The 12,543-nt window shown below is 39.1% G+C and overlaps 1 protein-coding gene across 1 annotated transcript in view; it reads right to left on the reverse strand.

Moving 5' to 3' along the window:
- Positions 1–1,143: 1,143 nt before the first annotated feature.
- Positions 1,144–12,543, reverse strand: part of LOC117065395 (junction-mediating and -regulatory protein-like) — a 36,653-nt gene continuing 25,253 nt past the window's right edge. Inside the window, exons 9-10 of the mRNA XM_033180178.1 lie at positions 6,010–6,960; positions 1,144–5,697 (exon numbers count right to left, since the gene is read on the reverse strand). The gene's annotated coding sequence lies outside the window, so the exon portion shown is untranslated. The remainder of the gene's footprint in view (positions 5,698–6,009; positions 6,961–12,543) is intronic.

Genomic DNA, 12,543 nt, shown 5'->3' on the forward strand with positions numbered 1-12,543 from the left:
AATTTTTGTGTTATTAGTAGTGTTGGGGTTTCACCATGTTGGCCAGACTGATCTCAAACTCCTGAGCTCAGGTGATCAGCCCGCCTCAGCTCCCGAAGTGTTGGGATTACAGGCATGAGCCATCATGCCCGGCCAACCCATCATTTTGTAAATGACTACATCCAGGCACATACCTCCTTGGTTCATGGTACAGGCTGTTCAAAGGGCTTAGCTAATGTCAAAACGAAACAAATTAGTCATGTAGGGACTAGACAGTCATGATAATTTTTAAATTGGCAACAAAAGTTTCATTAACTAAGGGGAAAAAAACTGGCCAGGACTGCCCAGGGTAGAGACGGGAACTGGAGCCCTTCCAGATTCCCTTCCTTTGGGAACTAAGTCCCTTAAAGCAGTGGCCCCCAACCTTTTTGGCACCAGGGACTGGTTTTGTGGAAGACAATTTGTCAACAGGACAAGGCTGGGGTGGGGAGTGGTTTTGGGATGAAACTGTCCTACCTCAGATAATCAGGTGTTAGTCTCCTAAGGAGGACGCAACTTGGATGCCTCACGGGCACAGGTCACAACAGGGTTCATGCTCCTCTGAGATGCTAATGCCCTGCTGATGTGACAGGAGGTGAAGTTCAGGTGGTAATGCTCGCTAGCCGCTGCTCACCTCCTGCTGTGTGGCCTGGGTCCTAACAGGCCATGGACTGGTACAGGTCCGTGGCCCAGGGATTGAGGACCCTGACTTAAATGACTTGAATGTGTGTTTCTTGTGTGTTATGGGGGGGTGTATCAAGTCAACATCAGGTAAGGCTATCTGCTGGGCTCTAGTTAATCTACTTCCATGTTTCAGTGTAAAGCCTAATCCCTGCCTCTCCCCACCCCCATTTAAAAATTTTCCAATTTGGAAGTCAGCACTTCCAAACTTTGTGAATATTTACAAACTAAGAAAGTTCATTAATAGCACAAAGAAGGTTGCCATCAAAATAACGTCATAACAAACAGCACTCAGGAAGCGGCAGAAATACAGGCATGGATAGTCTCTGGATCCTGTTCTCCATGTTATAACTTGTTATAACAGACATACAACTTGCTATGGTCCTTCTATTTCAAATGAAGTGAAAATATGTACCACTGAAATTTTAAACAAACAAAATCAGGTTTAATTCAAATAAATATCCTTTATTAAAGAAAAAGAGGAATATTGTTAAAAGCACCAAAACTGTAGGTTGTTACATTGCATGTACAAGAGAAAGGTGATTGCAATACTTGGTGTACAAGTACTTAACTCTGAAGTCATGTGTAAAAAACATGAAATACAAAGCAATACAATTACAATGCAGAAAAGTTGCGCTAAAGAGCAAAAGGCAATGGTCAAAACAATTACTGGAGATTTCATGGTATTGCTATAAATGCTTGGTTTTTTCCTTTGTACTTTTAATACTTTAGAATGTTAATTGAACATATTTAAGTATTGTAAATTTGCAAGAGGTGGCATTTACAATACACTGTGCACACTGTCCATTTAATGTAATGGTATTAAAGCCATCCTTACAAGCCAAGCACAAGTGCTAGTGTTTTGCTTCTACCTTTTATTATATTGCACAAAGCTAGTAAATGTTGAATCAGTTTTCCATTAAAATTTTCATTTACCCAGAACCGATAAAAATCATGGCAGTCTCCTTAGCCCTAACGGGCAATTAATTATTCATGCAAAATAATGTGCAGCCTTCCATTTTTCATTAACTACATAGTATGGTTTCATACTTGGAAAGACATACAATACAATGAGAACTTCAATGAGACAATGGAGATTCTGTCAAAGCTAAAAAAGTCAGAAGTCATTGTATGGGTTGCATCATTTACCCCTCTTGGTTCACAAATGAAGGAAAAATGCCACCTAGTGATTTTGCAGACTTCTTAAAACCAATACCATTAGTATTGGGAAAAGCTGGAATAACTTGTTACACCCTTTGATAGCTACCCATAGAACATGCAAGTAAAAAAAAAAAATCCCCAAATTTCCCTTTCAAGGTCTTTCCTACCCACCAACTCCCCCAAATTTAGCCACTCTTAGTGTACCTAATTAAAAACAACAAAAAACACCAGCTAAAAACAAAACTTTCCCCTAACCCGCAAAACAAATGACTGCTTTGAGATTCAGTGTGAAATAACATTCATCAATTATTTAACAAGTCAACCTCAGAGGTATTTTCTGTACATGCCCCTTACAGTGGCATAATGTCTCTGCAGAAGGGGAGAGACAGTATAAATTTGGAATTCAATCAATTAAATCCTACAATTGCCAAGTTGTACATTTACTGTGGGCAAAACACAGAAAACTTTACAATAAACACATCTTGAGAATAACCCAATGAGGAAACTTTTCATACATTCACACACACAAATGCACACACTCGCCGAATCCAGACTCCCTCCCACCTTTACAAACCCTTTGCTTACATAACACAGTTTAGGCAGCAATATAAACTCACTTTGTAGGAAAACTTTTAAATTACACTATATCAGATAAAAAATACCATTGCTTCATTTTACAAAGCAATTAAGCAGTGACCCTTCTTAATGTGCTTTAACTAAAGAGCACTTTGCAGCAAAGTTCAGAAATTACTGAATTGTTCAGTAGCACTAATAGATGCAACACGCTCTAACAGTAAGGTGCTTCCACTTTCTCACCCCTCTTCCATCTGAAATACATCTTGCTGGCCACTCCTCTAAGCATAGCTCTTTTTCTATGCTCAACAGTAAGTGGGAAATAGAATCTGTTTAAAATGCACACTTAATTTTTTGTTACCATTTACATTTAGTGCAATAATTAGGTAAAACTTAAGGTTTCTGCTTTCATTATCAAATGGCTGCATTTTAACAATGTGTCTGCAACAGTTTTGAAATGTCTTACAGCTGTTCATTTTTTACAAGTAACCTGGTAAAGTGTATGAAATTTCAACTCCCTGATAGAGGCCTTAAGGACCCAATAGTACTTTTTACACACTGGTATCTGATGTTAAGTTTGTAATACTTCAATAATAAAGCTGAAAAAAGAAAACCCAAAAAACCTTGTATTTAGTGAACAAAAAGCTTTGCCTAGGCTAAAAGCATTGACTTAAATTTATACAAACACACTCACGTGACTGTAACTTAAAAATGGTGTCTTAGGGAATGTGTAAAATTAAATTGTATTAATTGTATACTGATCGCATCCCAGAGAATGCTGCCCATTAGTTTTTGTTCCACTGATTTAAGAATTTTAATTCTTAGTGTCTACAATGGACCAAGTATGCTTTGCAACTTGACACACATTCTGTGACAAAGTAGCCATGCCATGTGTTACCAAATATTACTACATAGTTCAACTTTGTGGAAACAATTGTTTTTCCTCATTACATAAAGTAAAAGTGCCGAAAATTATGTTCTGGTTTCGTGTTATGAGAAAAGCTCTGTATTTCTATTCTCACTATTACAGCTGTGTCTAGGAGTCTCCTTTTAAAAAATGCATTACAGAAATATTTCAGTTCCACAATGAAGAATTAAGGAATGATTGTTTTTATGCTGCTCACAAACTCAATAAGCCTATACAATACAAGCAAAACCATTATTCATCTTTTAAAAGATCCTTTTTAGCCAGGCATTCCTCATACTGCTGTAATCTACACAAGGATTTGCAATCATTAAGAATACCTTTCCTACACATGCTACATTGGTTATAATTTTGGGTGCATTAGGAGCCATTTGAAATTGACAGTCAAGTGGGCAGTAACAATCTCAAAACATTCCAAACTCATTTACTTGTTTTCCCTATTTTAAATGCATTGCAGTTGAGACCAGATAGGCAAATTAACTTCTAAATTGATTCAGCATAAGCCAACAGCTGCTTGTGGATATAGAAATCATATATTAACAGAAATGTAAGTGTCAAATATTTTGAAGCACATAAAAAGTATGGACGAGTTTGGAACTGGAAATGTGAGCATCTAAAGTACCATCATAACTAAATATACACATATGTAGTATTAAGGCCGAAGATCCTCATTTTATTAGAGGCAAGAAAAAAGGGCATTTAACCAGGTTTACATAATTTTTGTTAGGTTCTGAAGCTACTTTAAGATTAACAGGAGGGTTCCACTGGTAATGTCATCTTGATGGACAAGTAGACTCTAGTTATTTGAAATTTTATTATCATTCGTAACTCCAAAGGTTTCTGACCTGCAATCATTTGAAATTGTGTAGAAGCAGGAACCTGCACCTTAAGGCAAGGAAATGGGTGTGTTGGAAAGTTATTTACTAGAGAATGGGCATAGCTGGCTGCCAACGATACTCTGCTTTAACCTCCTTCTCTTCCAAGTGTGAGGTGACTCTCATGGAGCACTGTAACAGGATGGGTTGAGAGAATTGTAGATGCATCCATGAGGCTGAGTGGAGTTCTGTACACCCTCCACCCTCCAGTCTTTGCTAGAGACCTACTATTACAGCACACTCTGGAAGACAGACCACAGGACACATGTATAAATGGGCCTATTTTATAATAGAATCCCAAAACTAAAAGGGTAGCAAATTCCCTCTCAAGATATGAACGTTCCAGGGTTTTTGGTTAAATTAACACTACATGTGTCTATATTTTTCTGAATTTGAATAAATGAAAAAAAGTAATGAACAAGCACCCAAAGAACTGGATATATGAAATGTTGACACATGGGTACGTAAAAATTGGACAGCATAAAATTGATACATGATTTTGTAAAGGTTTGCAAATTTGCTTTAACTTTTTCAAATATATTAATATAACCAGTCACTCTTTGGGTTAAGAAATATGTTTTAATATTTTACCAAGGGCAAACAGGACACTATCACCACTCCCATGATGTTGAAGTTTCCATATTACATCTGTATTTCTAATCTTTCCAGACAAGATGTGGGAATAGTGTGGGAACTAAAACCAATGTATTACGAAGATGCTGCAGAGAAGCTCCTAGTCTCATCAATAAACGTATTACTAACATTTAAATAAAAGATTTTGTCAGGCTGGGCACAGAGGCTCACGCCTGTAATCCTAGCACTTTAGGAGGCCGAGGCCGGCAGCTTGCTTGATTTCAGAAGTTCAAGACCAGCGTGGGCAACGTGGCAAAACCCTGTCTCTACAAAAAATACAAAAATTAGCTGGGTCATGGTGGCATGTGCCTGTTTTGTTTTGAAATAATAAAAAAATTTTGCCTTACATAACCTGTTGCCAGAAAATTTTCTCCCTAATTATTTTCAAGAAAACACTTTAAAATAACAAAGGTGTGAGCATTTCTTTTTTCTCCAGGAATACCAATTCATATACAGTCTGGGCTTTTGCTCCAGTACTGCTTTCTGGGTTTAGGCCCGAGAATTGTCTTAAAAGAAATAAAGTTCTTTTTGGTATTTTATTTCTTAACTCCCTCCACAGACAGGCTAAGATCTGCTTATGCACAATTGTATGTACAGGGTACTGCACACTGAGTCCAACGATCTACATGTATTCAAGTCCACGACAATCCTGCTGACAATCCGGAACATATCAGTGTGTCCTTCAGGACTCCATCGCAGCCAAAATCAGCACCTAAAGCTGTGTATAAGTGTAAAATTTTAGTGACAATAACAAAGGCATTCTCCCAAAATTCCATTCAGTGCATGTGAAGATGGTGAAATGCCAGCCATGGAGACTTGTCTGCTTGTCTACTTTCTTTTTTTTTTTTTGAGACGGAGTCTCGCTCTGTCGCCCAGGCTGGAGTGCAGTGGCCGGATCTCAGCTCACTGCAAGCTCCGCCTCCCGGGTTAACGCCATTCTCCTGCCTCAGCCTCCGGAGTAGCTGGGACTACAGGCGCCCGCCACCGCGCCCGGCTAGTTTTTTGTGTTTTTTTAGTAGAGACGGGGTTTCACCGTGTTAGCCAGGATGGTCTCGATCTCCTGACCTCGTGATCCGCCCGTCTCGGCCTCCCAAAGTGCTGGGATTACAGGCTTGAGCCACCGCGCCCGGCCTGCTTGTCTACTTTCTATCTTTGTAGAGCACATGCTTTTCACTGTGGAGCATAAAAATAAAAACTTAAAATGGTGGTTTGTAAAAAGAGTTAAGATCTGTATCCCTATTACTGAACCTTGATTTTTGATTCTCAATAGGAAAGTCATGTCAGTCATAGCAATCAAGCAATAGTTCACACAAAATAAAAATAATTTGAAATATTATCAAAGTATTGCCTCCCATAAGCAAGGATGCACATAAAATTCAAACTATTATAAATTCAGAAATATGAAGAGTGATTTAAAAGCATGGAAACTTCAAAACCTTACAAAGTATAAGTCTCCTAAAAATATGCCATGTTAAATGTATCATGTTGTGAACATATTAATAGATGTATCTCCATGCAGCTTTTCAGATATTGCTGAACATCTTTATGAAAAATCCTTTGGAAATGAGTAATGTGGACATTTCAGGTGTATTTCCATCTGATTTTAATTCCTGACTTACAGCTATCATGATTAACTTTTTCAGAGTGTCACAGTATTTAACATAAGCTGATATGGAAGAAGCTATTTTTTCAGATGACTTTTCAGTGCACCGAAAGATGGTTCGCAAAGCAGTCCCAATACAGCTCACCGTAGATCTCAACCCAGTGTTCTTCCAACTAAGCCCTAGCTTAACTGGCCATTACATGGATGTAAATAGGTGGATGGAAGGAGAATGTGCTTAAAAAACAGAAATCTCCAGAAGGCCTTTTCTTCATTGCAGTCAGGAACATTGCACATGTAAAATTCATGTTAACCATCATCTATTGGAATGACTGGAAAGTGATAACCTGCCAATTGTGCTTCCTTTCTTCACACCACTGAACCAATGCACTTTGGATCTAATGTTATCCAACTGAGGAACCAAGTGCTTAAACTGTTATTTTCCAAAAGAATCAGAACCAATCTTGAATGATATTTTTCTTCTGTTATGTCACCTGTTTACAAACAAAATAATACAGACCATTAAAAAAAGATGACCCTTTAAAGATACAGTGTGTTTACGTTCCCTCAAAAAGTGTACAAAAGACATTTTTTACAAAAGGCCATGACTGTATTCTTAAAGCAGCAAAAATGAAAACAAAATAATCTAAATACAGATTTTGATCACGTTTAAAAGACTCTTAGATTTTCATTTTTATTCTTTTTACTCTAACACTGTATCAAAACTATATACTAAAAAGGTAAATTCAGTCTAAACTATTTGCCTCATAAACTGCTAGTAGAGTAAGAACAATTAAATGGTGTCTTTAAAATGCAGTAGAAACTGTTTTTGTTAGACTGACATTTATAGGACAGGATTAATACCAGTCTTTAAATGGATACTTCACTTGGGCATTTTATTGAAAAGTGTTGTGCTTAAGATCTATGGGGCTTATCCACAGTACAGGAGCATTTATATAAAAGACACACTCATCAGATAAAAGCTGACAGGAACATGAATAAAGTACCAACTTAATACAGCTCTGCCTTTCTAATACTGTAGCTACATGTGGCTAATGAGCACTTGATATGTGTCTAGTGTGACTGATTTAGTTTGATTTAAATCCAGTTTGATTTAAAAATCTAAAACAGTAAATAGTATTTTTCCATTAAATACAATTTTACTGTTTTGGTAGGACATTTCTCGTTAAGAATCAAATACTTAGCATTCAAATTGAGATGTGCTACTAGTATATACAAAAAATACACTGAATTTTGAAGATTTAATATGAAAAAAAAGAAATAGAAAGCCATGTCCTAGGTTTTTAATGTTGATTGTGTGTTGAAGGATATTACTTTGGCTACATTGTGTCAAATAAAATATTACAAACATCAGTTTCACATGTTCCTTTTCATTTTTGATGTGACTAGTGGACATTTTAAAATTACATGTCTCAAACTATATTTCTTTTGAACTGCACTGCTATAGTTACTTTAGAAGACTCCTGGCCGGGCGCGGTGGCTCAAGCCTGTAATCCCAGCACTTTGGGAGGCCGAGACGGGTGGATCACGAGGTCAGGAGATGGAGACCATCCTGGTCTACACGGTGAAACCCCGTCTCTACTAAAAAATACAAAAAACTAGCCGGGTGAGGTGGCGGGCGCCTGTAGTCCCAGCTACTCGGGAGGCTGAGGCAGGAGAATGGCGTAAACCCAGGAGGCGGAGCTTGCAGTGAGCCGAGATCGCGCCACTGCACTCCAGCCTGGGTGACAGAGTCTGCTAGACTCCGTCTCAAAAAAAAAAAAAAAAAAAAAAAAAAGAAGACTCCTACAGGGGCCCAGCACAGTGGCTCAGGCCTGTAATCCCAGCACTTTGGGAAGCTGAGGAGGGTGGATCAGTTGAGGTCAGGAGTTCGAAACCAGTCTGGCCAACATGGTGAAACTCGTCTCTACTAAAACTTCAAAAAAATTAGCTGGGCACGGTGGTGCGCCTGTAATCCCAGCTTGAACCTGGGAGATGGAGATTGCAGTGAGCCGATATGGCTTCACTGCACTCCAACCTGGCTGACACAGTGAGACTCCATCTCGGAAAAAAAAAAAAAGAAGACTCTCACAGGAAACAAACTAGAAGCTTATTTATTTATTGAGACAGGTTTCCTCCTGCCTCATCCTCCCAAGTAGTTGGGACTACAGGTGTGAGCCACCATGCCCAGCTACTTTTTGTGTTTTTGGTGGAGATGTGTTTTGTCATGTTGCCAGGCTAGTCTTGAACTCCTGGGCTGAAGTCATCCACCCACCCCCAGCCTCCCAAAGTGCTGCAGAATTACAGGCCTGCAACTTAAAAGTCCACACCCAGCCTGAAACTTATTTTAAATCTCTATGTAATTACACACATTTTAAGAAATTTCCTTGAACACGACTATGGCTATCTCTGGAAAGAGAAGAGTTTCAGAGAGGAATGAACAGGGCAAAACAAGGGACCTTCATTACCTACTTTATGAATATGCAAGAAATTACCTCCTAAAACAAAAGTATATAAGTACATTAATGACAAAATTACAATCAAGAAATCTGGCCAGGCACAGAAGCCTGTTAATCCCAGCACTTAGGGAGGCAGAAGCAGGCAGATCACCCGAGATCAGGAGTTCGAGACCAGCCTGGCCAACATGGTGAAACCCCGTCTCTACAAAAATATAAAAATTATCTGGGAGTAGTAACACGCGCCTATAATCCCAGCTACTCAGGAGGTTGAGGCAGGAGAATTGCTTGAATCGTGAGGTGGAGGCTGCAGTGAGTTGAGATCACACCATTGCACTCCAGCTTGGGCAACAAGAGTGAAATTCCATCTCGAAGAAAGAAAAAAAGAAAAAAAAAAAAAAAAGAGAGATCTAATAAATTAATGGGAAATACAAATTGCAGTAAAGCCTTTTTAGCTATTTATAGATAAAAAGTTCACAGCCTTTCAGTCTCCACGATCACAAAGTAGTAATACACAGCTACTTCATCACTGCCTAATCAGTTCATACTAGTCTATGGTTTGCTTCTGGGGTAGCACACATTTAGTAAAGGGTGACTTTGCAGATTTCCAAGCTCATATAAGTGTTTCACTATTTCTCTCTCAACATTGTACCACATATTCCAGCCATCAACAGTCTCCCACATACCCGAAAAAAGTTTTAAGCAATTTTCAAAGTGGTATACACCATGCACCATGTTCTTAACATCTGATACTAAGGCTAAATTAGTAGCCAGAAGCTATGAGTAACATCCCAGTCACTTGAGTATACAAAATGCTGATGCAATGTCTAGGGTTAGGCAGGATATGGTGGAATGGGAGAAGACAGTCAAGGATAGGCTGACTTGAGCAGCTGGTGTGCTGTGAATGGGCCACTGTGGACCATCTGTAATGAAACAGCTAAACACACATTTATGTGAAGGTCCAGCTGTGGAATTAGTGCAAAGATGGCAGTTTTAGGCACGAGCTTAAGCAGCTTCCTGAGAAGCTACAGCAGAAGAAGACAACACATAGTAGCAAGAACTGTAAAGTGGGAGACAACCTACAAATATCCACTATGGAAGAGATTCCCAGTCAGACACACCTGAGAGTCTAGACATTCACACACTTATATGTGTGTGTGTGTGTGTCTATCTATCTATCTATCCCTTTACAAAGCATAGTGGACATATGTATAAGCAAAAATAACTCGAAGTTACTTTGGGATCCAAAAACAGGAAGTCATACAAAGTGAGTGTTACATGTAACTATATACATAATGGAAAAAAGGCAGGATAATGCTACTACTGAATGTTGGCTGAATCATGGTAAATGTAATATTACCCTTTTTAAGTGACTGATTGATGCAGATGCTGATGGGGAGGGGTACAGTGGAGAGGTACTAGAGGAATGAACCCAAACCCAAAGGAACAGGTGAAACTGCTTTCAGTAATATTTTACCTAATATAACTAATAGAATTTTTCAATATGTAATCAATTGTTTAAAACGTGACATACATTACATTTTTGTATTATGTCTTCAAAATCTAGATGTGTACTTGCATATACATTAGATCTACTCAGAATTCTTTTTTTTGGGGCCAGGCATGGTGGCTCACACCTGTAATCCCAGCATTTTGGGAGGCCGAGGTGGGCAGATCATTTGAGGTCAGGAGTTTGAGACCAGCCTGGCTAAGATGGTGAAACCCTATCTCTACTAAAAATACAAAAAAAGAGCCGGGCGTCATGGCAGGCGCCTGTAATCCCAGCTACTCGGGAGGCTGAGGCACAAGATTCACTTGAACCCAGGAGGCGGAGCTTGCAGTGAGCCGAGATTGTGTCACTACACTTTAGCCTGGGTGAGAGAGTGAGACCCTGTCAAAAAAACATTTTTTTTTCTTTGTTGTTCTACTCAGGATTCTTAAGGACAGAATGTCCATTTTTAATAAGCTCCCCAAGTTAATTCTTATGATCAAACATGTTTTAAGAATTATTATGCTAATTGGGGCAACCATAGGGAGACCCTGTCTCTACAAAAAAATAAAAAAATTAGCCCAGCACAGTGGCATGTGTCTGGAGTCCCAGCTACTTGGGATGCTGGAGCCCAGAAGGTTGAGGCTGCAGTGAGCCATGAACGTGCCACTGCACTCCAGCCTGAGCAACAGAGAGAGACTGTGTCTCTAAAATAAAAAAAGAAATCCAACAAAAAGAATTCACAGGGCTAACACATAAATTAATTATTCCTTTACTTATTCCCTTCTAGGACTCGTCTTCCCACTTTGGTGAATGTTTGAAGCCCAGAGAAACATATTCCATCAAGAAAGTATAATAATTAATAGAACATGTTTGTATACTCTATAAATTTTATACAAATTACAACATTTCAGTTACCACCGTTATAAATTCGATATACTATTTAATTTATACCATGTTATCTTTACTGATTTATATATTTGGTATAATCTGTGCCATATTACCCTATAATTAGCTTATTAAAATGTAGTCGACTATAGCTCTCTATTATATTAGGAGAATGCTACAGGTGTAACCAAAGAGAATCTTAATATGTACAGGAGTATTCATTAGATATGTAGGTAATTTTTATATAATGATACCTGCAAATTTATCTAGATAATACAGTAACTGTGACAGGTGTAAGTAGTTTTTTTAAGGGTTTAGAAAGTTAAATAATCAGACAATGCAACAATTTTTCCAGATTGATCTTAGAAAACTCCTTTGAGGGCCGGGCGCGGTGGCTCAAGCCTGTAATTCCAGCACTTTGGGAGGCCGAGACAGGCGAATCACGAGGTCAGGAGATCGAAACCATCCTGGCTAACACGGTGAAACCCCGTCTCTACTAAAAATACAAAAAAATTAGCTGGGCGAGGTGGCGGGCGCCTGTAGTCCCAGCTACTCGGGAGGCTGAGGCAGGAGAATGGTGTGAACCCGGGAGGTGGAGCTTGCAGTGAGCTGAGATCCGGCCACTGCACTCCAGCCTGGGGGCAGAGCGAGACTCTGTCTCAAAAAAAAAAAAAAAAAAAAAAAAGAAAACTCCTTTGAGATCAGCTAATATGACATCAAAATTGAGTATGCATAACAGTTTGTTACTGAAATACTTTGTCAGAAAAGCCTTTTCTTTAAAAAAAAAGATTGATTTCTTTTTACAGACGGGTTATCGCTATATTGCCCAGGCTGGATTTGAACGCCTGGGCTCAAGAGATCCTCATGCCTCAGCCTCTGAGTAACTGGGACTACAGAAGCGAACCATTGAACCTGGAAAGCCTGTTCTTTTTTTTTTTTTTCAGACTGAGTCTCACTTCTGTTGCCCAGGGCAGTGGTACGATCTCAGCTCACTGCAACCTCCACCTCCTGGGTTCAAGGGATTCTCTTGTCTCAGCCTCCCAAGTAGCTGGGATTACAGATTCCTGACACCACACCTGGCTAATTTTTGTATTTTTAGTAGAGAAGAGGTTTCACCATGTTGGCCAGGCTAGTCTTGAACTCCTGACCTCAAGTGATCTGCCTGCTTCGGCCTCCCAAAGTGCTAGGATTATAGGCATGAGCCATCGTGCCAGGCCCTTTTCTTTTTTTTTTTTTTTAGGGCA

The sequence above is a fragment of the Trachypithecus francoisi genome, unplaced genomic scaffold (assembly GCF_009764315.1).
Source record: "Trachypithecus francoisi isolate TF-2019V2 unplaced genomic scaffold, Tfra_2.0 Lachesis_group2, whole genome shotgun sequence".
Taxonomy (NCBI): Eukaryota; Metazoa; Chordata; class Mammalia; order Primates; family Cercopithecidae; genus Trachypithecus; species Trachypithecus francoisi.